This window comes from Talpa occidentalis, unplaced genomic scaffold (genome assembly GCF_014898055.3).
Source record: "Talpa occidentalis isolate TD23 unplaced genomic scaffold, MPIMG_talOcc4v2.1 talOcc4.14, whole genome shotgun sequence".
Taxonomy (NCBI): domain Eukaryota; kingdom Metazoa; phylum Chordata; class Mammalia; order Eulipotyphla; family Talpidae; genus Talpa; species Talpa occidentalis.
Genome location: NW_023601433.1, coordinates 44,590,343 through 44,613,387, shown reverse-complemented (window position 1 = coordinate 44,613,387; position 23,045 = coordinate 44,590,343). Strand labels below are relative to the sequence as shown.

The 23,045-nt window shown below is 39.3% G+C and overlaps 1 protein-coding gene across 6 annotated transcripts in view; it reads right to left on the bottom strand.

Moving 5' to 3' along the window:
• The window catches only part of SIPA1L2 (signal induced proliferation associated 1 like 2), a 224,180-nt gene that overhangs the window by 110,246 nt on the left and 90,889 nt on the right, over positions 1-23,045 (bottom strand). The gene's annotated exons all lie outside the window — the stretch shown is intronic.

Below are 23,045 nucleotides of genomic sequence, written 5' to 3'. Positions count from 1 at the left end.
TGCTGTCTGAACAGGTACAACTTTCTAGTTTATTACGGCACTAACAACCTGATAAATGTGCAGTGAAAAATTAAAGCACAGAGATATTATAAACATAATAATTTCCTTTGGTGGTTGGTAGAAATGACCTAACCAACTCTTCAATTACAAATAATTTTTTATCTCTTTAATTCTTTCTTCAAAGACATAAAAATATTTTCCAGGCATCATATTTTCCCAATGCATGGTAATCTGGGAATCTAAGTTATATGCATAAGAATGAAGGGATGACTCTGCTTCATCTCAAAATGATGTTGCTGATGATAATAAAGGTATAATACAGCCTATTTCCCTCAGCTTTCACCAAAGCACAAAAAAACCTGCAATTCTGTTAAAAAATTTCAAACTGCAGCTAGTGAAATGACCAGTATAAGGACATTTGTCAGTGGATTCTTTTTTTTTTTTTTTTAAATAGAGGCATGTTTTATTTATTTATTTATTTATTTGTTTGTTTGTTTTGTTTATACATGCACTGGGTACAGTCAGAAGCACGGGAGGGTGAGAGAATTCACCAGAGCCAGAGCGGGGAGCAGAGCAGGCAGAAGGACCGAAGTACACTGCTGAGGGGAGCAGTGGGCGGCAGGAGAGGTCTGCGCGCCATGTGGGACCCTCCTCCGGTGGCCGGGGAGCAGCCGGGAATCGAACCGGCGCCGCAGAGGCCGCGGGCAGCTTCGCAACCCAGCGCTCAACCGCTGCGCCACCGGGGAGGCCCAGTCAGTGGATTCTTAATGGCTTTGAGGTGAACATGTGGATCTCTCAGAATAGCAGATATTTTCTTATGATGGCAGTTTGCTCTCCCACCCGTCCAAACCCAGCTCTCATTGGAAAAAGTCAGTCAGGGCAGACAACATGCTGTCTATTCCCAGGGCAGCTTTATAATTGAGGAAATACAGTATTTTAGGATGTGGCAGACAAAGAGGGAATGAGCAATCAGATACTCTCAGCACAGAACACACCAGTGTTCTCACAGAGGAAGAGATGACTGCTTCTGATCTATCTCACTTAGAATTATTGTGTTTAAAGGATCACAGATAATCTGAATTATAATCATTTCCTACACAATTTAGACTTATCAAATCCTTTCCTGGAAAATGGTAAAATGACAACTGAGACAGGAGAGAAAAGAACTTCTTGCCTAATACTCTCTGCTGAAATGCATTTGATTTACTGTACTAGGATTCTACATAATCCATAAATTCTATTGATAATTCTGCTGCTTACAGATCACTCAACAAAATCTCAAGAAGTATTTCTAATGGCTGATACAGGACTAGAAAAATTCTCAATAGGCATTAATTACATTATTTTCAGTTATATACTATCAATATGCAAGTGTCCTATTACAGAAGAAGCAAGTCCAACCAGGTCTTAGTCCCAAACTTCTGAATTGTACGGTTTCCAGAAATATAATCAGGAACTAAGTATTCATCACCTTAAAAAGTCATAAAATAAAAAAATATACCAAAAGAAACCAACAAAAAAAGTAATAAAGATAATGACTGAAATGGAATATGGCAGAAATTAGAGGACAAATCCAAAAGCATTTTTTTAAAAGCATAAAATAGATACTCCTTTCCAAGCATAAAAAAGGGAAAAATATTATAGAAATTTGGAAATGAAAAAGGAGCCATGAACACACACATAGAAGAGATGAAATAAAAACAAGCATAAAATCTACATAACACAAGCAATTCTATGGCACCAAATTTGAAAATGCATTTGAAACTGATTTCCTAGTGAAACAAATTCCCAAAACTGATGCAAGTCGTAAAACCCTTTCTCAAAGAAATCTTCTGAGAACATCCCTTCAGCTATAACTTTTAAATGTCCTGTGTACAGCAAGATTAGTTCAAGGAAGCAACTACTGATTATTCCTGTCTAGGACTTAGTCTCTCCTTTCTTCTGGTCTCTTCTGAATTCCTTTGGGGAAGCACAACTCAAAACCATTTAATTTATGTGGGCTAGCATTACCCAAGTTTGACCAATGAAAGTCCTGATCACAGTGAGGAACTGGATCCAGGATGAGCCTGGGAAGCTAGGCAGGCCAATGACAGCCCTCCCAGGAAGGGATTCACCATCGTGGATGTGCCAATCCTTTACTGCTGTTCAAGTGGCAGAACATAAATATGGAGCTATAGGGGAGGGGGCTCGCCTTGCTCGTGTGATTAAGAACAGGAACAGTAGCAAACAAGCAGAGTGAAGTGCAAGACAGAAGGACTTGAAAGGCTAGAGCTGCTCTTGATTTCGACTAGGCCTGGGACCTGTTCTACTCCAGAAATTTTGTAGCTCCTTGAGCCATATTCATTTTTTGCTTTATTCATTTTGAGTTTGATTGTTGGACAGTACAGAGCAATTTTAAATGTTCAAAGAACCATGTTTACACTTAATTAAAGACCAGAGATTGTGATTCAATGACCAGAATTACTCTGTACTGAGAGCTGCATAGACTGCCGGGGAGAGGAAGGAAGGAAGGAAAAATTACAGTTCTGACACTTAAATTCAGTATCAAAACCTAAGCCTTCTGGAATAGATCCCTGCTCCAATACCATAATTACAAACCTTTACTAAATTTCTGTTAGCATGCCACTAACAATTCTAAGTGTTCAAATTTAAAAGTTCTTGATGTAGCAGCTGACTAACAAATTTAACTTCAAGTTGTAACTTCAAGTTGCAGATTCTTTTCTGTGAAACTTATACAGCTAGCCACATTTTTCAGCTTGCCAGAGCTATCTAAAGCAAATCTCTCTAATGACAGAATTAGAGACAATACTTCCTTTAGAGACAATATTAGTAACAATAAAAGGATTACAGATAGTCCCTTCCTTTGAAACATTTCTAAATACTCATATACTTTTTTTTTTTTAAGATTTATTTATTTATACAAGCACTGGGTACAGTCAGAAGCGCGGGAGGGTGAGAGAATTCACCAGAGCCAGAGCGGGGAGCAGAGCAGGCAGAAGGACCGAAGTACACTGCTGAGGGGAGCAGCGGGCGTAGCAGGAGAGGTCTGCGCGCCATGTGGGACCCTCCTCTGGTGGCCGGGGAGCAGCCGGGAATCGAACCAGCGCCGCAGAGGCTGCAGGCAGCTTCGCAACCTAGCGCTCAACCGCTGCGCCACCGGGGAGGCCCAATACTCATATACTTTTAAAATTGTGATAAAAATGAAACACTTCCAAACAATTACAGCATTTGTTTTTAAGTAAGATAATTTAAAATTTTGACATCATGCAATTTTAACAATGTTATATATAGCACATGGGAAAGAATTAAAATCAAAGTCTTCAAAAAGTACGTATTACAGAAGTATAGTATAGGTACTAAATGGGGGAAAAAGTAGAAGAGAAAATAGCAGAGGGGATGAAAATTTCAAACATAAACTGGAGTGACTGCTGCAAATAAGTATGGCTTTGAATGAAAGGGAGAGAGACCTGTGTGCATGTGAGCATGAGTGCTTCCATGCACACACACACACACACACACACACACACACACCCAAAACCCATCCCTATGCCAAGGAATCATGTTTGCTGTGTAAAGATGAAAAGCTGGGATGTGGGGCAATATGCTTGCATAACAGTACCCTGGAACAGAAGACCCTCTATATCTTCACCTTTAGTTTCCAGCCTTTGTCCTTTGCTGTTTCCATGCAGTTTTTAATTGAGAAGTTTTGCATAGATCTGCACTCTTGTACATGAAAGTAATGAAGGTATGATCTAGAAAGCATCCCTCATGCACTTGTCTCTAAACCTGTTCTTTGTACTTGTCAGTTACTTGCACATCCTCTGTGGTTAAATCCACCATGGATCCTAAGGCCAAGGTAGTGTGTGATGGATACCCTGACAGGGGCTAATGGATATCAAGCTGATGGAAGGGATAGGAAAAGGATGACATCTCAGAAAAGAGTCACAAATGGCAGCCTCTAGAAATCAGAGGACTTTGATTGGCTCCCAAACAAAAGAGTGCACAATAATAACAGGTGGGCATCCTCACAGAAAAGAGAAAAATGTAATCCCTAGAGCACATAATTATCTTCAAAGTCATTTAGGGTCTTTGGTGAGTTGTGAGGCTAATACAAAAACCCTAAGCCAATTATCCTAATTAGTCCTGTTTTCATCATCTCCTCTCCCTTCCTCAGAGCAGCCATTTAAAAGGTCTTCTCCAGCTCCTCATACCTCCTGCCCCGTCTCTCGGAAAATATTGCAGCTTCAACATTTGACCTTTGCTATAGCTTAACAAATTTACCCACTTCTGAAATCATCCTTTCGTGACACCTGTTAGTTAACCACTGTTGAAGACCCACCACCTGTCTTAAGATTAAAATGCAAACAATGGTTTACAAGACTCTCCTTAATCTTTCCTATTCAATCTCCAACCTCATGTCTCATGGTTCTCTTCCCTGGTTCTCTGTACTATATCACAGACACTGACAGCCTTCCAAGTGTTTGAACAGGCCACTTATGGGCTTCTGTCAGAGCTGGAGCTGCTGCCTCTAACGGGGATATCAACTTCCCAGCTCACTATTCACATCCCCTTGGGGCATCCCCAAAACACACCCCATGGTGGCCTCTACTTCCCAGTAGAGGATCTTATGATGACTTCCTGTTTCTCCTGGAGACTCTCTAAGCACTCAAGAAAATAGTTACAGTATTTTTCTTCACATCACCTGCCCTGCCTGGCACAGTTTCCAGTATGTAGATGCTGTTCTATAAATATTATTTAATTAATATGTTAATTAACAAAAAAATGTTAGGCAATACCTTTATAACACAAAATGTTTAACATTTAGATGGCAAGTTCCTATACTTATAGAATATACTGTAATCATAGAAGTTTAATAGTTTTGCAGAAATGTGTTTATTACAGAAAGTCAAATAAACATGGACAGCTCTTAACTCTTTGCAGGACACGCTTTACCCCAAGGCATACGCAAATCCTTACAATGGGTTACACTGAACATAATATTCAATAACTACTCCACTCTGAAAAGAGAGTTTCTAACCCCACTCTGTAACAGCCAAATGAGGTGATTACAGACAGGTCTTCTAGCAGTTTACAAAGAATTCATATTTCATCTTCTAATCATCTCAGCAGCAGCATCTATTAGGCAAAAGGCGCATTCCCAAACATGATGAGAAATAAGATGGGCTAAATGGCCAATTCTGTCATCAGTCTTTGTCCTGTTCTGAGTGGGGCAAGGCAGCTGATTGTTTGCAGAGCTCCATTTTTCTTTTAGGTGGCTCTGTGCCAGCTTCCTGGGGATCTGGATGGATGCCCACAAGTGGTGGCATTCCAAAAAACAGGATGGCAAGTGGAAACCCTATATAATCAAAGGACTGGGTCAAAAGGGTCTCCTGTCCAAGTCGAAGACAAGGAACCTCAGCTTCCACACAACATCTTTTTAACAACAGCTAAGAATCTGCTCCTGTCCTTTCTCTCTGTGATTCTGAATCATTTAATCATTCAAACAGATTATAAGAAACCGGTTACGATAGTTTTAAACTGACAAATGCAGAGTTCTCAAACGAAAAGATTGTATTTTTTTTCACAAAGCAAAAGTGCTATTTTGTGAACTATTAAGGAGCAAAATAGAGGGATTTTCATATGTGCATATTATGGGGACCACCTTTACCATGTGCTTCCTCCTGTCTTCATTTTAATTAAGAGTACCTTAAACTTATGGCATTCCTAAATTAATGGCTAAATGAATGTGATTTAACTTGGTTTGATTTAAAAAAACTAAACACCAAAGAAAATAGAAGGTAACATTATTACTTCCTTGAGAACTTTAAAGAAAATAAACTACTTTATACTACAGCAACATAGAAAGACAAATACCACATGTTCTCACTTATACAAGGAATCTGGAAACAAGCACTCATAGATACAGAGAACAGACTGGTAATTCCAGCGGTGGGGGGTAAAGGCTGAAATGGGTGAAGATGGGCAAGAGTACAAGCTTCTACTTACAAAATAATTCTAGAGCTGTAATGAACAGCATGTTGAGTATAATTAACACTTGAAAGTTGCTAAGAGAGATTTTAAAAGTTCTCATCACAAGAAAAAAGTTGTAACTGTGAGGTGCTGGATGTTAACTAGACCTACTGTGATCATTTCACAATCTATGCAAATATTAAATTATATTGCACATCTGAAACTAACATAATATCAATTCAATCTCAAAAAAGAAAGAAGTAAAAATGCCATTCACCAGGAATTTTTTTTAATTAAAAAAGAGAATTACAAATAATCTGAGATAGCTCTAATCAGCATGCTCTCCAGGCAAATCCTCTGTCTTAAGACACTGACCACTTGCCGGGAGGGTGAAGAAGTAGGATTCATTTTCAGATGATCATTAATTAAAATGGATCTCTAGTGTGTTTCTACAGTTTTTTTCCATTCTTTAATTTCATTTTTAATGTCAAAGACATTTCCCCTCCCCATAATTTCCAATTATTTTTACATTGCATTCAATTCTATGATTTTTGCTCCCTTGGTAAAAAGTAAAAATTGTCTCCAGTACTCTGGAGTACTAAAACTTGTCTCCAGTACTCTGGACACTAAAAAATGACATGAGAACCTGTGTGACCTCACAGGTAGTGGGGCATCTTGAGTGAGAAAGGGTTAGGGGAAGTAGAAACTGACGACTTGAAGAGAAATGAAAGAATTGAGAGTTCAAAAGAATATTCTGATCTCATGTTAACGGTGCTGGTAATAATTTTTAAAGGCTAGAACAAAAATGGAGAAGATGTGATATTTAAGCATAATTGTCTTTAAATAGGATGTTTTTCAAAGTTTTCCATGAGATATCAGTGAGTCTTAAAGACCAATATTATAGTCATAATTGAGGCACTTATCAGGATTGCAGCTGCAGCAAATGGATTGAAAACCACAAAATGCACAAATTAGGAGCCTCATTCAAGGAAAAAAAATGGTTAAAATTATATGACTGATATATAATAAAAGTCTAATGACCATAAAAATGCTTATTTTTCATACTCATGTAACATCAGCTCTAATGCTAACATGCATAATTGGGGAGGGAATAAAAAGAGGAACAAACTGTCCTCACTTGGACCCTCTCTGTGGCCAGAAGACCATAAAGAGCAGAGGTGTGCTCACACGCCAGCTCTCATCTTCACATCACCAAGTTCAGGTACACTCAGCCTGGCATGAGGTGAAGTTAGGACTAAATAGCTGTTGAGCAATCCATTAACTCAAATGTGTGTGATAGCAGACTGCTAACATCAGGGATATGAGACTTGAAAACTTGAAAAATGGGCTATTATTATGAAATAATAATGATTACAAATGGATATAGATGTTCAATAATAAATACATTTTTGATGACTAAGTTTTTGGTAGATCTGAACATGAAAATTATTTCTTAGGTATTTATCTTGAATTAAACATTGGAGTGGCACCAAAAAGAAATATCTGAGAGCATGACAATATACAAAAAAAGCAAAATCCTCCTCTTTGGGTTTTTATTGCATAGGTGTCAACCTATGGTTTGTGAAGGAGAGTAACATCTTTTCTTTGTGGAATGGTTACATTGATGTTGGAGAATTTTTTGAAATAGTCTAGCTGGTTATTTGGAGGAATTGCTCAAGTGATGTCCTCGGGGAAAATTGATCCCCCTTGGTGTGAAGATTTTTTTCATCAGAGTAAAGCAGGGGCCCCTGGAAAAAAGTGACTGAAGGATTGGGTCTCCACTGGAACCCTGTACTATGACTCTATACTGAATTATGGTCCATGGTGAATAAAAAGTCAAATCAAAGGTCTGTTAAGAGGAGCTGTAAGTGCTATGAGAGGAAGTTCCCGGCTTATTCAATTCACCACTTACACTTTCCATTCCTAGAGTTTGAGCCACTCATGATTAACTTACATCCATGGTTGCAAACCACAGTACCCCAAAGTACTGAGTTAACATATTATCAGAACCCATTCATGGAACCCACTGATTCTTCATCTGGATTCTTTGCTGGCTGCTCTCTGGTCTTCTTTAAATGATGATGCTACTTGGGGTTATTTGAAGCTTCTTTCTCTTTCAATTCTGCACATTTCCTTGTGCAATTCTAGTTGTTTCACTCTTGATGCTGAAATCTCTATCCAACAAGCCCAAAGATGTCTCAGATTCAATACTGCCACGTTGAATGATGAGAGCTCATGTCCTCATACCCACACCCTTGGCACACCTGTTTCTTCTCTGGCCAGCTCAGGAGGGGTACCACCATCTACCTGTCGCCTAAGCCCAACACCTAGTACTCATCCTACCCCCTTAACCCACCAAAGTCTGTATCCAAGCCAAGACCCTTCAGTTTTGCTTTTGGAATGCTTCACATATCCTTGCTGATCCTGCTATCAACTGCCACCACTGCAGAACGATTACCTTCCTTTTTCTGGATTATCAAGAACCTTTCAACAGTGCTGAATGAAGTCTGATAACTTCAGAATAAAGAATAAAGTCTGATAACTTCAAGGAAGCACAGGTCACTTCCAATTCCTTTCATGCCAGGGGCTCTGCACAGCCTGTTACCTGTGCCCACAGACCTTGGTTGTCCCTCGCTTGCTAACAGGTGTGTCATTAGACACACCTCAGTTCATCTATTGGGTTCTCCATAGGCCTTGTCAAATCTTAACATTGGTTCTCTGTTATCTTAATTTGGGGCCCCATGGCATCTGCACCTTTTTTATTATAAACACACCACTATTTTATCAGCCTATTTACTGGTCACTATTTTCCTCTAAACTCCATCATGATGGAACAGACATGGTTTGTCCCTGGGCACTCAGCACGCATCCAGACTCTAGCACAAGTGACCTGAGAATACAGCAAAATTACTTCCCTCTGAGCCTTGGCTTCCCATCTATAAAATGGGGGGAAATACATATATTTCAAAGGACTAGTCTAAAGATTCAATGATGTCTAGATACAAAGTACTTATTACCATGTTACCTGTATTGAAAGTTCGAAAAATATGACTTGAAAAAATTGATTTATCCATGAATGAATATTTATTGATAAACTAACTGACTTAGAGTAATTAACATATAAATAAGATATATAACTAACTAGAATCAGTGGGTTCCATGAATGGGTTCTGATAATATGTTAACTCAGTACTTTGGGGTACTGTGGTTTGCAACCATGGATGTAAGTTAATCATGAGTGGCTCAAACTCTAGGAATGGAAAGTGTAAGTGGTGAATTGAATAAGCCGGGAACTTCCTCTCATAGCACTTACAGCTCCTCTTAACAGACCTTTGATTTGACTTTTTATTCACCATGGACCATAATTCAGTAACAAGGAGCAGTCATGGTCTCAAAATATAACACAATAACTGCTAATTGATTCATGTACAAAGAATAATAAAAATTCAAAGTAGTAACTGACTTGCAATAGTTAAGCTGATTTTCCAGGAGGCAAAGAGAAGTTTTTTGAAGATGAGAGAAATGCCCAAACAATCTCCAGTCTGGTATTACTCTTTTCCCAACTACAACTTCACTTTAAAATTATTTTAGGGGGGCGTTCCTGGTGGCGCAGAGGTTGAGCGCTGGGCTGCGAAGCTGCCTGCAGCCTCTGCAGCGCCGGTTCGATCCCCGGCCTCCGGCAAGGGTCCCACATGGCGCACAGACCTCTCCTGCCACCCGCTGCTCCCCTCAGCAGTGTAATTCGTCAGTCTGCCTGTTCTGTTCCCCGCTCTGGCTCTGGTGAATTCTCTCACCCTCCCGCGCTTCTGACTGTACCCAGTGCTTATATAGATAAATAAATAAATCTAATAAAAAATATTTTTAGAGACTTCATTGTACTATAATGAGAATATTCTGGTGTTCTGAACTTTTGTTGTATCAATAAATAAATTAAAACAACAAACAGGAACCAATTCCTGGCCCACAGCTGTTTTCACCTCTCCCTTCTCTCTCTGTCAAAAGCAGAATGAACAAAGAGCCATTTTATTAAATGGAATATTTTGATGATAGAATTTTTTCAAGAAGACAGAAGAACAGCTGTGGGTATTGACTTTTTCCCATTAACTTTTAGATCAGAAAGAGATAAAAAGAGATAGCCCTGCACCTCCTTCCCTCAGGAGGTTATTAGTTAATACATTTTATTCAGCAAAGTGGCCCCTGAGTTACAGATGACACAGTAGGAAATGAGAGGTTCCAATTAATAATTTAAGCAGAGGCATTTATGTCACAGGAAAACACAGCAAAAGAAAAAAAGAATTTCTATTTGGTGCCAACTGATTTAAACTGTTCTTCTGTTGTTTTCATTCAAAAGTCACAGAAAACAATCTATTCTATTCTTTAAATAAAATTTTAAGTGACATTGAATGGCAAAGAAGGGAAGCTGAGCATTTTTTTTAAAATAAAAACCTGCTGAAGTGAAGCTTTAAAAAATATTAGGGATCCTTCCTATTGTTTACCTCAAAAAGAAGCAATCCTCTCCTCTCTTCTCAAACATGCTATTTTTCATTGAAACAACAGTAAAAACTGTTGCCAGCACAAAGAATTTGTCTCACCTTGCTCAACAAAACTAAAATCAATCAATTCTATTGAAAACAGAACCAAACAAACAAAGCAGCTACCTTCAAGTAGGCTTTGTTAAAACCTAACAAGTAAACTATAAAAGCCATCAAATCTGAAGATGGTCCCTTTCAATGCAGCCCAAAAAGCATGGAAAGAAACCCCAATGATATACACAATAGACTAGAGTACTTGATTTTTAAAAAAAAGTAATTTTAGCAGCAAATATACAACAAACTCCATTTATCACACATACTCAAAGCCACCTTCGGATTGTTCTCATGTTTATTTGAACTATAGGATACTGAGCTGACTGAATAGTTTTGTGAGGTTTATTATCTGACATGAAGATCCTTTTGTTACTTTATTAACTAAGTAATCAGTGCTATTAGACCCTGTACTGGATGCCAGGGTGGAGGCATTAAAGATGAATGAGAGCTTCCTAATCTTCATGAAGTCTAACTGACTAAGACATGCCTATGTATAACAAGTAACAGAAAAATGTTAGGATATGACTTCTGATGAGCACCTGAGATCCGAGCACCTACTACTTTTGCACTTTCCATGCTCATGAGGATGGGTACCTCATGCTATGCACACAACCCCGTCCAGAAGACCAGACCACCAATAAACCAATGACTAATGGGTGAGGGGAAACACTCTAAATATCCGATTTAATAGCTTCCACAGTATCCAGCTCGAATTCTCTGCCTCTGTCTGTCCTAAGAAACCTGTAAGTCCTAAAAACCTGTCCTATGAGACAACAGGAAAATTTCCACAGAGATACCGAGGTCAGTTAAATGGAGAAAAGAAAAAAAACACAGGATCTTCAAGTATTTAATTGCATGATCTTACCCATAATTGTCCTAGTTCTGTTGGCTAGCTGTAAGGTAAGCTCACCCAGTACTTGAAAATAAAATTTCCTGAAAACTCAAATTTAGGTGTAATGTTAGCATGAATCCTTAAGGAACTTTTTCCCATAATATATTCATTTAATAAGGCATTTCCTTCCAGGGGGATACATTTTCATTTCACTAGTCACAGAGAATGAATTCCAGTGCACTGAGGTGGAAATTCTTCCTCCACATAATTTATTTGGAATTTTAAACATATGAACTGAATGCTGACTATGAAAGGAAAGTTAAACCACTTTCAATTACAGATACATATTAATTAATTTGGCTTGATTATTTTTTAAAGTTGAGTAACACCAAAGATCTTCACTTGAAGGAAACAAAAGCGTGACCACCATATATATTTTATAATAATTTTTCAAAAACCAAACACACACTAAGAAACCTAGTTCTTTATAAAGATTATAGTTATAGGACATCATGATTTTCTTTGAAATTCTAGGTTAATGAATAAGAGAGAGAAGCAGAAATTGCAGTGTTGATCTCTACCTGTCTTAAGACAGAAAAAGAACACAAAATAGGAAAAACTAATTAGTCACTCCAGCAAGTAAGTAAATCATCTGTGTCACCATCAGCTTCAGGTTGACCCAAAGAATTTGTTTGATTAATAATGTATCCTCCACTATAAAATATTAACATTAGTTATATAGTTAGGGATTTACCCTTTCAAAACACCTTTATGTTTATTCCATCCTAGGAAAACCTCTGATGAAACGAGACTGCTCTCACCACTCACTAATAAAGGAAGTTTTAGGGCTATGCAGTAAGCCATCTGCCCACCATCTAGGACTACGAAGCAAGAGAATCAGAACTCGAACCCAGGTTGCTTCGATATTTCTGGTAGCTCCTAAAATTCATATATGGCCTTTCAAAATGAGGGGTAAGAAGGAAACGAAGCAAGTTACTGACTTTGTCCAAAAGATGTCACCTTAATCCAAATGTGTTAACTTCAACTAAAAAGAAAAACTCCTAGCTCCACAGTTTGGGGGCTTAAGGAATGGTGCTGGAGGAGAGCAGCTGAGCACACAGCCGAGGGAGGAAGGAGGGCTTCAGAGAGCGGATGCTTTTGGATCTGTCCTTCCTTCCGGTCAGACGGTGATCCTGAGCAGTGAGCAGGGTCCCTGGGCATGAAAGGCTTGGACATCCACGTGTGGCACTTCTCTCCGACTCTGTGTGGGGCTCCTCTTTCATCTGGTGGGTGGCCCTCTTCTCTGCCCTTCTTAGGAACAGATTGAGGGTTAATAGGATTTGGGTCTTGAAGAAGGGAACCACCCCTCCAGCACAGTCTTACCTGAGAGACCTTTGCATGGGCCCAGTTCATCATTATATGGTAAGTTAATACCAGGGGGCTCCCGTTAATTAAAAAATACCCCCAAAGGAATCTCAAACTCATTTTATTGGCAGAACAGACTGGACATGGTCCCAGCCATCATACCACCAAAAAATGACATCCAAGCTCCTACACCACTACTCATCATTGCATTTTTACTTCCCAGAAACCGTCTTTCTTCCCTCATGCCAAAAGAGCACTGTCTAGTGTTTTGAGTATTAATCACAAGCATGATATTAGATCTTAAGGGACAGGTAAAACTATTCAGACAACCTCACCTTATAAACCCAGAAATTAAGTGATTCACCTAAGGTTGCACGACTACTTACGGGCAAAATGGATTTCCTAACTGGAATTCCAAAGGACTCACTGCTAGTCACCATTCTTGTTTTTATTTGAATATGGTATTAACAAAAATGATAAAAATGGGTTCACACAAATCCCAGTATGGCTGAAAAGAGATGCACTGACCACCACTCCCACTGCTATATTTTTGTTTATACATTCCCCTTACTGAGAAAAAAATCTATCAATTTATACTACAACTGACAAAATTGAGTGCATTAAAAAACACCACTATGACTTTCCCACCCAACTCACTCTTTTACCCTAACACTTTACCTGGAAATTACTTTCTGTTCTTTTATTACATCACAGTGTATAGTTCATTCATTCATGCACCCATCTACCTAGTAGGTGAAAAGTTAGGCACAGAAGGAGGGACAAAGACAAGGCTTTTTTTTTTTTTTTTTTTTGGCATTTGGAGGAAAACAATAAAAGTATGCAGATAAAGCAAACTTGATGAGTAAGGGCTTGGGGTGCCAGAGTGCAGATCAGCCGAAAGAACATCCTATTAAGGCTTCCCTCCCATTGCTCTTTAATCAGAGTAGCTGAAATAATGTCCAGAGTTTATTTATGCATACAAGAACTGGGGTACAGGCCAGAGGTACAGGGGTGAGAAGATTCACCAGAGTCAGAGTGGGGAACAGAAAAAAAAAGTCTAGAGTTATGCAATTTACCTTCTATATTCTAATTGCTTAGATTCAAGACCCATACATCTATAAAACTGGAGGGGAACAGGAAAGGTTACTATGAAGGGTGAATAAGGAACCCCAATGCCCTTTCTCTTTCCTCAGTTACAAAGAACAAAGAATTATAAATTTTACTTTTTTCTCATGGGGAAAAATAGGTGTTGCCAACTTTGGCCAAGGGAAGATATGAGGTCCATAAGAGACTGCTGAGGGCTGGCCCTGCCCAATGCAGGGCAGGTGTTACAGGCAACATGAAGCTCATTTCACCACCAACTCTGGTGATCTGGGGAGAAGCACTGGTTCCCAGACTTCAGTATGAGTCTCACAGGTGATTAAAGCAGAACTCCTTCTGACCCTTTTGTCACTAAAGGTGAGAAGACCTGTTTTTCCTGTATTCGTCCGGTTTAACCAGAACTCTCATAGCATCTGTAGGAAGGAGATCTTTCCATTTATTCTACTAGCATAAACAGCCCCTTCCCTACTTTAGCTACAGATTTTTTTTTCAAGCACAGGTCTGAGTTCCTGAATAATAGTAAAGTACAACTACAATACAGCTAATTTAAGACCCTTTCCAAATTTAGTTCCATTCCACCAAGACCACCCTGAAAATCTTATTGTCTCCCAAATACACCAGACCCTTCCCACCTTGGTGACTTTCTTCTTGGAGTTCTATCCCCTGAATGTATTTTCCATTCCCTAATTACAACTCCTCTGTGATATTAAGAACAGACATTGATGTCAGACCTAAGTTCAAATCTTGGCTTAGTCATTTCTTCACTGCTTCCCCTGGGCAAATTTCTTAAACCCCTGGAATCTCCATTTCATCATCTGTAAAAGATGTTTAATGTACGTGCTTAACAGATTCATCCAGGGCCTGCTTTGTACTCTAGGACTGAGAATACAGTAATGAACAAAGTAGAAAACCCATGATCGCCAAGATTTTGGCATTCTGGTAGAAGGCATAATAGAACAAAGAAGGACAAATAAACACAGAACTTGTCAAGGGTCGGTGCCATAAAGGAATGAGATAAAAAATGTTGGGGGGTGTTTAAGCGTGGGTGTGGATGCTAAGAGAAGGGTAAGGTGGCAAAGGAGAAAACCTGGAGAGAGGCTGAGGACAGAGCCACACAGCTGAGCTTTGCAGGAAGAGGGACAGGACAGGAGCTGCTATCGGGGAAGACAACAGACTGAATTTGGCAGCAAGCCTGACTTGCTTGCTCAAAGAACAGCAAAGACACTGGGAAATGGGGGGTGACAAGATCTGACTCAGGTTTTAACAGTAAGTTTGTTTGCTGCAATGAGAATAGGCTCTAATGAGCAAAGGAACAAGGAAGGCAAAAGGAAGGCCCGAGAGGGCGACTGGGGCTTGAATTCCTTGGCAGCAGTGAGATGGTGAGAGTGGAAGGAGGCTCTGGATGTGAGGGAATGTGAGAATCTAAATTCTGGTGAGAAGGAAGAATTAGCAGTGTCAGCTAAAGATTGAGTTGAGCAAGATGAGAGAACAAGAAAAGTCAAGGATGTGACCAAGGATTACTTCCTTTTTCAGGAAGGAGGAAGGTGACCTTTATTAAGAGGGAGAACACCATAGGAGGACGAGGTCTTTTATTGTCAGACAATCATGTAGGAAACATGTTTAGCACATGCCTGAACATACTAAGAATCTGATCAATACTAGTAACTGTTTTTGTTGTCATCATCATTCTATGTCAAACCTTGAATCCTCCTAACTTCAAACTCAGTTATGTGTTCAACTCTTTTAGACATAACTTGTAACTCGCCTTGCATTCTCTGAGCTGTTTTGGATAGGGGGTGGGAGGGATGGGAGGAGTGGTGAAAATAAAGGAGTAGTTTCCAAAATTGTTTACACACTTCTTGAAGGTAATAAAGCACATCCCATAATACTGGTTTAAATGTCTGGGGAACTGGAATTTATACTTTGGAAAAAGATTCTAAGGCTTAGCTTTCCTATGACCCAATCTGAACAAATATCCAAACTCATACAGGAAAAAACAAAACAAAAAAAAAAAATAGAACCCAGACTTCATATCCATGTTAAAAACCCTGAGGGATAAGAGTGATGGGACTCCTGTTTTCATTTGTAGGAGAAATGTTATGAAGAACTTTGGGACTAAGGTTCCCAGAGAAGGAAACAGCGGGATGACGACTCTGGCAAGTCCAACTCTGCCTTTCGTGGTGCACTGTTCTAATCTGTCATTAGCTTTGTCTAGGTATGTCCTACTGGATTTTGAATAGAAGATTCCTGAACTGGCAGGGGGGATGGGTCAGGGGGATATTCTGTATATGGGTAATACTAGGCCTGTTGCCAGAAAATTGGCTGAGAAATGTTAGTTAAAAATACAAATTCCATAGCTACTCTCTTAGAAATTCTGACTCATGAGCTTGGGCGTGGGGCCCCCAGACTGTTTTTAACAAGTTCCTCAGGTGTTTCTGGTGTTGATTCATCCCTGAGATCCATGGGGTAGGAAAGCACTTTGGAAAACATAAAACACTATACAAACAGATGGTGTAATTAAACCATTACTTCCAGAGCAATGCTAGTGTTTGCCCTTTTTTAAACCACCCCCAAACCCCCTCTCCTATGGCCCTATGACTACATCCATCTACGGCCATGCTTCTCTCAGTGCTGGATCCCAGGTGGTCCAGTAGTGAGACTGAAGAACAGGGCAATGGTCCCTACCTACAAAGCTCTGGAGTGCAGTCACCACTGGCCTGAAGTTGGAGTCAGAATCTGAGATGGGGAAACAATGAAAGAATGAAGATAAATAAGGTTTGAAGTCAGAGTGTTGGAATTCAGACTAAAAATGAGAGATAACAGGTTAAGTGTTGTTAAACCACAGAGAACAAAGCTGGTGCACAAACAGATGTCCTAGGAAAGCAGAAAGTCACAAAGGGAAGAAGATGTCATACTGTTGAGCCCTTGATACACAATATATAATATTCACACAGTTAAAGAAGTGCATGCGACACCTAAGAGACTCATCTAATACTGAGCAATGTGTTAAGTAGATGAGCAAGAATCCAATAGGTCTGCCTGACTACAGCTGAATCTGTACTCTTGCCATGAAATAAAATATATTAAAAAGTACTAGACTCAAATAAATGGAAAGATATTCCATCTTCATGAATTAGAATTTATTACTAAGATTTCTGTTCTACCCAAAGTGACTACAGATAGGATATAAGCACAATGGTGTACTTAGAAAATCCTAAAATTCATGGAATATAGAAAAGCTAAATCTCTTAAAAAAAAAAAGAAGAAAGTTGGAGGTCTCTTATTGTTCTGATTTCAAAACTTTGCAAAGCTAAACAATCAAAATGGTAGGGTACTGGTATAAAGACAGCCATATAAGATCAACAGACTAGAAAGACCAGAAATAAGCCACCATGTATGAGATCAAACAATCTATGAAAAGAGCACCAAGTCAATTCAAGTGATAAAAAACAGTCTTCTCAATAAATGGAGCTGTGCCATCAGGGTATCCACAAACAAAAAGAATGTGATGTATGTATTATACCAGATACAAAAATTAAATGGATCAAAGACTTAAATGTAGAGCTAAAACGCAGAAGAAAATACAGAGCAAAAGCTTCATGACACTGGATAGCAAAACTTTTTGGGACATAGTGACAAAAGCAAAAATGCATAAGGCAAGATGAACTCTATCAATGACAAAAACATTTGTGCATCACAAGACACTATCAAAAGTGCGATGCAAAAAGGTAATCCATGGAAAGGGAGAAAGTGTTTCTAAGTCACATTATCTCCAATAGTACAAAGCATTCCTGCTGACTCTAGATGCCATCATTAGACTCAGCTATTACCACCAAGGAGAGGTCTTGCTGGTTCCAGCAAGGCAATGTTGAAGGTTCTGGATCTTTAAGAAGACTCACCATTCTAGCAATTATATCCACTCACTCAATGAATCATCCCATTACCTTATTCCCCTAATACACAGATTCCAGTTTCTCACAACTTCAAGTACTTTCCCTTCTATTTGAATAGTAATTTGAAAATAAACTAGTTGCATAGAATATCTGCTGGCCTTTAACAAATGGAATAAATCAGTTGTAACTGGTAGCTTTATGCTACTGTCTGAAATGGCAATGCATGCTCATAAACATAATACAGTCTGATAGAAAGGAATTATTTCCACTGACAGCATCAGGTTTTGATCGCACAGTAATGTGTAAGATACAGTTCCCAATCACCAGACTCCAAGTTATAAGTTTTGTGTCCACTAGTCCAAAGAAAGATAAAGGAAAATTTAATAAACGGCTCAAACATCGAGGAGCTAGGTTCCAAGTCTGCCAGGGAGAACACGCGCAAAGCATGGGAAACATCCACAACATATGTTTTTTTAAAGCTGTCATAATTTAAAGTCTCTCTAAACATCTACTGTTTAATCTAATTTTCCCTCATGAATGTTTGGCTTCAGCTCAAATTGAATCAACATTTCCATTGTAAATCTCTATTTTCACATTTTCCTGGTTTGATTATAACATGCCTTTAGTTTGAAATGTGACACAAGAAGTCTGAATTTTCATGTTTTTCACTGGCAAAATGGTTTTACTACAAAACCAAAATTGTAGCTCTCTGCAAGTCAAATGTCTAGAAATAAGCTTAAGCAAAGTGAAAAATAAAATTCTGTAGAAAATTCTTCACTACAAATTTCCTCCAGTTCTCAAAAAAATAGACTTCTGCTAGGTTAATATTAATGTCCATCCAGCTAAAGACATCATATTTAACTCTGCCTCTTGAATATGGACATGTACCATGAAACTGTCAAGATGTGCTGGAGCCGCCCTGAGCCACTGAGCACAGTAGCCCTGGGGCCTGAGGGGTAGCAGCTCAGCCTCCTGAGCTGGGTGCAGACCACACTGCATTTCCTGCCAGGAGAAAGAGCGGACTCTTACCTCAGATATTCTGAGCAAAGGGGCTACTGGGAAGGGGACAAAGCAGAGCAGCCATTGTGATGACCTTTAAAAAGGGACTGATTGACATGGGTTTGCACCATCACTGTGATCGCTGCAGAAGGCAGTGACCCTGCAGGGTGGGCTGATAGCAGACCTCACTGCCAGGGTTCTGGTTGGGGATGGGTGGTGACTCAACAGCAGCAGCAGCAGCAGCAGCAGCAGCAGCAGCAGCAGCAGCAGCAGCAGCAAGACTTTGGAAAGACTTTGCCCTGGAGAACCACAGACCCCAGTTACACATGGCAGCCCTTGCCGCACCCTGCATGGAACAGGTCTCTATAGTTGAAGTTCTACTTTGTTTCATCAGTTGACAGCTGCACCTTCCCCATCTCCCTTTATCCCTGCTAATTAACCTCTCTCCTGCCCTTTAGTTAAAATAAATTGTTTTTATTTTATGCTGCTGTACACCTTTTTGTCTGCATTTTTTTTTGACAAGTGTCCAAACCCAGATCTGGTAAGAGATGTTCTGATCCAGTGAATATTTAGACCCTTCGCCTGGTAACAGCCGAATGCCAATCATTAGTTCTTCAGCTCAACCAATAAGGAATGCTATCTATCTAGCAGGAAAGAACTCTGCACCATGTCATTATTATATTTCTGTTCGTAAGTCACTTTATGATGTGCATGATAAATGTGAAAGCAACAATATCCCAAAATTTTATTTGTCATCTTTTATCAGGGCTACTAATTTTATACATATTAAAACAAGAACAAAGGAGTCATACTCCACATAAAGTCAAAGTTGTAAAAGTTGGAATCTCAAGTGACTTTCTCCTTAGCGGTAAGTTCTGTAGCTAAAGCAGGAGAGAATTTTCTGCCAGTCACATCTGAGCATCTGAGAGTGGCCAAGGGCAAGGGCATGCACACACTGCCTGGGCAGAGCTGCTGGGGATATGCTGGAAAGCCTGGTGAAAAGATCTCTGCTGCTCAGTTAGAGTCAAAGGCCAGGAAACGCAGGTCAAGATTAGAACAATGCTCCCCTATGCATTGAGTTCAGTAGCTATTATAATGTCCTCATGATCTTTACACCTGCCTACTATGTAGCATTTCGACATTTAATTAAGATATTTGAAGCTTATCCATTGCATATTCATTAAAGTCATCCAGAATGACAAAATATTCTGGGTATAACACTGTATGTAATAAGTGTCATTAAAGTCAACTGTGACAATCTCCCAGAAAAGTTCTCTATCCCTGTCAGTGATCTAATTTGGATTAAAACTCTCATTAACATTTATTAAATATTAACACCAAAAAAGTCTCCACAGCTTAAAGGTTAGCAGAACAAAGCTCAAATACCCCCCCATTCAAGTATTGGCCAATCACCAGTCAGACGGAAAGGGTTGCTACTGATATGAGGCTCAGCAGCATACTTTCCACTGATGGCGTGAACAGGAAGGACCCCAGCATGTTAGACAGGAGTGGGGGCACCTAGCAGAATCCTGGGGCATTTCTAATGCAGTTGTAGGTTAGGACAGTTTACCAAGATCTCAAACCTAAGAATACACATTGCCTTCCTTAAACAGGGCAGAGGGCTATAACAGACGTTCAGTAAGGGGTCATATTTGTAGAAAGATTCTTTAGTAAAAGAATGCTAGATGTACAACCATATCTGATTCTTTCAAAGCCTCTTTCTACACAAGGGCACTCACTGTGTGAGGCACTGACTTCTTTCCCAGAAAGCCCACAAGCACTTTCATTAAAACTTTTTTACCATTGGTGCTCAAATAGCAAATTTAATTTTCTAATCTTTCTAGTTTTAAGCTCTCTGAAAAAGAATCACTATAGAGAATGGTGTCATATTTAAGAGCTTTTATATTGCTAATTTATACTGTGCATTGTCTTGAAATCTCCTATGTTTACTGTTTTGTTACCACACAAACTCCCAAATAGTACGTGCATACATACATATACACACACACACAACACATACAAATAATTGAGAAGATAAAAAAAATTATTTCTATATCTTTGTGGCTATAAGTATGTATAAAGGTGCTACCTAAATTTGGAGTAGAGAGCTCAGATTCTCCCCACACTTACAGAACTAGTCCACCAAGAAAGTGATGGTAGGCGGGCTGACTCACCAGTAATAAGAAAAACAAAATTTGACCTTGGCATCTAAATCTGCAAATGTATATAGTATTTTTAATTGAGGTATAATTGACATGTAACACTGGTTTCAGGAGTACAATATAATGATTCTATATACACATATATAATAATTCTAAATATACAATATAATGATTTGTATGTAACATGATTACTATAATAAGTTTACTTAAAACCCACCACCATAGTTACAAAAATATTTTCCTTGTAATGAAAACTCTTAAGATCTTTCTTAGAAGCTTTTGAATACACAATAAGTAGTATTAACTGTAATCACCATGGGTTATATTATATCCACCTAACTTTTATAATTGTTATTTTTTACCTTTGCATCGCCTTCACCCATAATATCTTTTTCCTATGTTCTTTTTCCTATTTTTTGTGACCAATTCAGATCAGAAGTCAAGTATTCCAGTAAAAAGTTTTCTCTACCTTAGTTTCAATGCACCCTAAAACTGTTTTGATAACTGATACAGTTAATGATTACGTAGATTATGGAACTTCAGGTCTTTTCCTTCAAATAAGCAGGAAGTCTATTTATTTATATCTTCAATTTCCAGTCTAGCCCTCTTCCACGTAAACTACAAGTATCACTAGAATAAGCAGCTGAATTCCTCAGGCTAATATGACCAATGCAGTCTTATTGCTGAGTCTTACCTAAGGTTCTTGGTGACTCCTTAGGCAAGGCATTAAAGAGTACATACGAATGAGTACTTCCCAGTAGCTCCAAGTGTGAGAAATCTCAAGACTTATGACCCAATCAAAGGTCTGACCAGAATATTCTAAAATTACTTAGTTTTAACTTCCTTATTTTATACAGTGGAATTTAGTTTTCATAAAGTTAAATTGAGCAACTACAACTCAAAATCACTTTTACAAGGATAGGTGGAGACTTAAAGAGTGATTTCCCCTTCTGTATCTTTTAGGAAAGAACTTTTCTGTGCATTCTTTACTCCTACCACAGAGGAGCTATGGATCCAGCTATGGTGCTGCCCCTAACCCATCACCAGCAGCAGAGGGATCTCATTCCATTTGTACAATGTGCTCAAAAGACTGACAGTTCTTTGCTCGCTCTGCCCCTATCCTACCCCCAGTCTTCTAGAAGCAAAGCCTGGTAAGTCAGGACTCCACCATGGGACTCACCCTCTGACCACTAGGAACTTGCAAATGGTGCTCTTGCATCAGAAGGCCCCAGTGACTTTGGCAACTCAAAAGTAGCAACTGTGACCTTGATTCTACTGGGTTTTTTTCAGTCATTGTATAATTAATGAATTATGTAGAGGCAGGAAGGCCCAGTACAGACAAGACGCTCCAAACAAAAACAGAAGTTCTGTGTCCAATCTGCACATTTGCAGGCACTTACTTATGGGAGAAGCTTCTGCAGCATCCAGAAGCCAAGACCTAGGCCTGGTTCAGGCTCTTTCTCCCGTAAGCAGCTTGGTTTATCAGGTTTGGGATCTCTAGAATGCTGACATCCACAGAGCAAGGTTTCACTCACATAGCCAGATGTCTATAACCACAACCTGAATTTACTGGGAGGAATCCACTTTACAGTTCAACTGACAACAAAAAGGGGATGAAGGAAATGAACCTCTTGGCTAAGTTTGGGGGACTGGCAAGCAGAGTGGGCAGGACTAGGTCCTGAGTGCTCCTGGTAGTCATGTACCTGAAGTGGGGAAGTGAGCACTTCACAGGTAACTCTCCAGCAGTTCCCGCCAAACTGCGGAGATGGCCTCAGGACTCTGGGTGTGTAATCCACAGGCATCTCAAATTGCCTCAAATTCAGAGCCTATACTTATACTGCTTTTCAGAAGCATATTATCCAAACTACCTGTTAATTTTGATCTAGGAGCCAGGTTTTTAATGGCCTTGACTTCCCCAAGTCTGTTTATAAGTGTCTACATAAACTTGGGGTGACTTTTTAACTGAGGGCTTAAGATGTTCTATCTCAGCTGCCCACACCTTCCAATCAGTCAGAGTCATTACAATGTCAAGACGTATAAATACGGTCTTGTTGATTCAGGATCATTACACTATCAATACATATGAAAAGTCACAAGGTAAAATTAAAAGCACTGGTGATAAAAGCTTAGCAATGAC